This window comes from Chaetura pelagica, unplaced genomic scaffold (genome assembly GCF_000747805.2).
Source record: "Chaetura pelagica isolate M959 unplaced genomic scaffold, ChaPel_1.0 scaffold89, whole genome shotgun sequence".
In the NCBI taxonomy this organism is placed as follows: domain Eukaryota; kingdom Metazoa; phylum Chordata; class Aves; order Apodiformes; family Apodidae; genus Chaetura; species Chaetura pelagica.
Genome location: NW_009954532.1, coordinates 211175 through 215508, shown reverse-complemented (window position 1 = coordinate 215508; position 4334 = coordinate 211175). Strand labels below are relative to the sequence as shown.

General features: G+C 41.0%; 1 pseudogene; it reads left to right on the top strand.

The window, feature by feature from the left end:
* The first annotated feature begins 1844 nt into the window (after nt 1–1844).
* The window catches only part of LOC104395043, a 24719-nt pseudogene continuing 22229 nt past the window's right edge, over nt 1845–4334 (top strand).

The window sequence follows — 4334 nt, the reverse complement described above, 5'->3', positions numbered from 1 at the left end:
TTACATTTAAAGGAAAGGGAAAAGAGAAGGGGGGGAAATGGTAGCCCAGATGGAGTCGGCTTTATTGTCTCCAAAGCCATCTGAAGATGAGTTCGTGCCTTTTTTTTTTTAATTGATGGATTTGGTGCAGCTGGATTTTCTGAAGTTTTGAGGAACAATGCCTTAAGTAAAAAAAAAAAAACAAAAAACACAAAACAAAACAAAAAAAAACACGACATAAAAGACAAAACCAACAAAAAAAATTAACCACCAAGAACACAGCAGTTCGTGAATATTTTTCCTCTGGTTGGGAAAGCCAAGAATTGCCATCAGGAAAGGAAGACTTGGGGTTGGTTTTTTTTTTGGCTTGTGCTGGCATGATGGTTGGGAAGCAGGCATCAGCTGAACAGAGCGTCTCCAAAAACTGTCTACAAGTTTGGATTTGTTTTGTTTTTCTTTCATTGCTGTTTCAGACAAAAAAAAAAAATAAGGAAAAAAAAAAAAGTGGGGGGTGAAAAAGGAAAAAAAAAAGGAAAAATGAATTAAGGTAGTTGCCAAGAAAGTGGCAAATACTGTTGGGTCTTTGAAATTCAACCATTTTTGAAAGCAAGTTTTCCAGTGTTTTCTCTCTTCTACATTACCTAGTAATTGAACTTATCAATTTGGTTTTGAAGCATGTACTAGAGACAAATGCAGGTTTAAGACTGGAATGCTTTTTATCAAAAGCAACTAGCATGAGATATTGCTTAAATTGTTAGGTATAAATATATATATGTGTATAATGTATATTCCAGATGTTATTCCAAGCTTAGAAACCGGATTCCTATGAATTACTGATACAAATATTTATGATGCATTTATAGAAAAAAAATATATGTAATAAATGCACACGATTACAGTAGCCATTGGAAGCTCCCTAGGGAGAGATTTTTGAATTGGGAATGTCAAAGGTGCTTTTGGAAAAGGATCCAGGTTGAAACTGGAGGACTTTTGAGGCAAACAGGTTGGGAAGTTTTTCAGAAAGCCAACACGTTAAGCCACTGGGCAACTACCCTAAACATTTGTATTTTAATTTAAGGTTTTTAGTTGTGATCCTTTTCTAACGACAACGAAAAAAAAAAAATATGAGTTTTTTATAGCAAAGACTATGAATTTGCTGTTGATTTTTTATATTGATACTTCACAAACCCCTCAAGAAGCCTTGTTTGTGGAACTCTTTGGCACTTGGTTTCCGTTTGGCAGGTTTCGTTTCCGATCGAATTAGCGTCTCAGCCTTTCTTTTCCCCAACCCTCCCACTTTTCTTGCTTGTACATGATTTTCCTTTGTGTTTTGGTTGGTTTTTTTTCCCTTCTTTTTTTTCCTGAAGTCTTTCAGTGAGCAGCTTTCTGCAGGCGTAAAGGAACCGTGGCAGGTTGGTCAGAGTTTCTTTCTTTTTGTCGGAGAAAAGGGCGAGGTGGTTTATTTTAGCCAGGAGGAGGGAACACGAGGAGCTCTTGTCTATAACGCTACCGCCGACTGTATATTTCCCTCCGTCCTGTTGTAGTAGCTGTGTAAAGAAAATAAGGAGTTTTCTTACCTTCCTACCATAGTAGTTATTCCAATGGGCGACGTCTTCGTCCTCCGCGAGGATCCCGGCGGCTGCCGCCACTGCCCACCCTTGGAAAGCCTTGTCAGACCCTCGTGGGACAGCTGGCGTTTTTCTCTCCGCCGGACGCGCACGCTCATCTCTTTTTTCTCCCCTCACTCTTTCTCTCCTCTCCTTCCCCTCGCTGGTAGGGCTGGAGAACTTCTCCCCCAGGTATGGTTTTTATTTCCCCCCTGCCTCAAGGAGGTTGTTGCTGACCTTTGCCTCCCGAGGAGGGCGATGGGAGAAGCACCCAAGCTCTGCCACCAAGAGCTCAAGGAGCCCGGCTTGACACGGGTGCCTTCTTACAGCAGTGTAGGAGAGCACACACCCCTCATCCCACAGGAAGCTTTTTGTCCATCCTTACTCTGTTCTGTGGCAGTGATGACTGGTGGGGGTCGCTTCCAGTAACTCCTCTTTTTTTCCAGTTCTCGAAGCGGCCGTTTTCATTCCATTCAGGACTCGCTCGCGGGAGGAATTTGAAGCGTAAATCATACACGTGTGAGCAAATGCAAGAGGCTTTTTTTTTTTTGCCTTTTTTTTTCTTTTTAAACTATGAATTATTCCTCAGTTTATAATGCAATTTAGAAACCAGACACTACTGTATTTGAGTTTTTGCAAACCCAAGTACGTGCTGAAATTACGATTCTAGAAGCGATCTTCCCGTGTCCAAACACGACGTACCTGGAGATGTTTTGTTGTTGGTTGTTGGGGTTTTTTTTAATGACGTTTCTTTGTTTGTTGTTTGTTTGTTGTTGTTTTTTTTTCAACCGACCACTTTGCTGCTGTGATCCAAACTCAAATCTGGCTGCCAAATCTGGTGACTGAGTTTCATGTTTCACCGTGTAGACGCTGTGGGACGCGTTCGTTTCTGTCGTCCGCTTCTCCCCCGGCGGGTTTCTTGTATCTCCTCTGGCTCGTGGCGAAGCTTTTCTCTCTCCTTTCTGTGTCCCTGAGAGCCCGCTGGCTGCCCGTGCTGAGCTGCTTTCTTTGGAGAAATTGGAGGAGCTTCTCAGGATGCTGCCTTCTTTTCTTTCCATCATTTCGCTCAGCTTTTTGCCAGGGATGGGAAGATTATTTCTCCCCCTCCGAGACGTCGGAGCTCGTCTCCTCCAGACTCCCGGAGATGTGGATTTGTCCCTCAGCAGTGCCCACTCCCCGGGTGAAGTCGGGATGCTCCTCTGGGCTGGTGCAGGTGCAGAGAGGGGGGAAGGAGCCCTCGTTTTGAGGCTCCCTGGAGATTGTTTTTTTCACCTTTTGAGCCATTAGCTTCTTCATTTCAGATGACTTTGCTGTAGGGCGGTTGCATCGGCGGGGCAGGAGCCCAGGGTGCTCCTGCATCCCAGCTGGGTGCTGCCCAGGGCATCCTTCCTACCTGCTTGGAAAGAAAAGAGAAACCTTTAAACCTTCTTTAGAGAGAAGCGAGGCCCAGTTTGCAGTACACAAATAATCATTGGAGTTTTTGAGGGGGTTTTTTTTTGGGTTGGTGTTGCCGGGTTGTTTGGTTTATTTTTTACTTTCAATACAAAACATTCCTTTTTTTATTAGTCGCAGTCATGTATTCATTCCATTCTTCCTTTTGTAAACTTTTTTGGGCCCACGTCTTTTAGGGGCATTGATATATATAAATATATATATAAAAAAAAAATATATGAATCTATTTTTTTAAGTTTCCTACACCTTGAGGTTGCATGGTCTGTAAGGTTGGCATGTCTTTATATTGTATACAGATTTTTGCACGCCAAACTTGGCAGCTTTGAAAACAGACACACACAGAAAAATTGTGGTTTTTTGAGGGGGTCTTTGGGGGGTTGATTGTTCTTTTGGGTTTTTTTTTCTTTTGTTTTTGTTTAGTTTGGGGTATATTTTTTGTTTTGTTTTGTTTTCCTCTCGTGGCATTTGCAGAGACTAAAGGTTGGGACGTTGTTGTCACCCACCCATGCACCCACACAGGTACACACGAAGGAAGGAGAGTGGGAACACTTTATTTTTTTTTGTGTCTTACTGAAACTTAAGGAGAAATTGTGCTTTTTATTGTTTAAAAAAAAGAAGAGTAATTAAAAAAAAAAAATGGACTACTTCACATTTCTCATTTTAAGAAGAAAAAGGAAAAAAAAAAAAGTTTATCTAGCACTTGTGACTTACCAATAATAGAGTTTATTGTATTTATGTGGAAACAGTGTTTTTTTAGGGAAACTACACAAAGCAAAACTGCCTGTGTCGTCATGATGGTAATAATTATAATTATTTTTTTTTCCTCTTCATAATTTGGGGTTGGTATTTTTATTTTTTTTTTGGTTGGATTTCTCAGCTGGGTGGGGAGGTGGGATGCAAAACCCTTTTGTCAACTCACGGGAGTCGTTAATTCCAAGGAGAGACGGATGACGAGGACTTGAGAGTTAACTCTTCAGCACAGCTGGGTTAACTTTTTGGTTTGGGTTTTGGTTGTTTGTTTGTTTGTTTTTACAAAAAGAAAAAAAAAAAAAAAAAAAGGAAAAAGACAAAAAAATAATTTTTCCATGCTGTATTCTTGCTGGGTTTCACTTTAAAAACAGTCGTGTACTGTGCAACACTGTGGTTTGAAAGGAGACTTGACATCGAAAGGAAAACACACGTTTCTTCATTGTCACGAAGCTGAGCCCGTTCTTGGCTCATCTTCCCTTTGTCTTTGATATTGGTGAGAGAGGAGAAGAGGAAGAAGAAGAAGAAAAAGAAAAAGAAAAAAAAAAA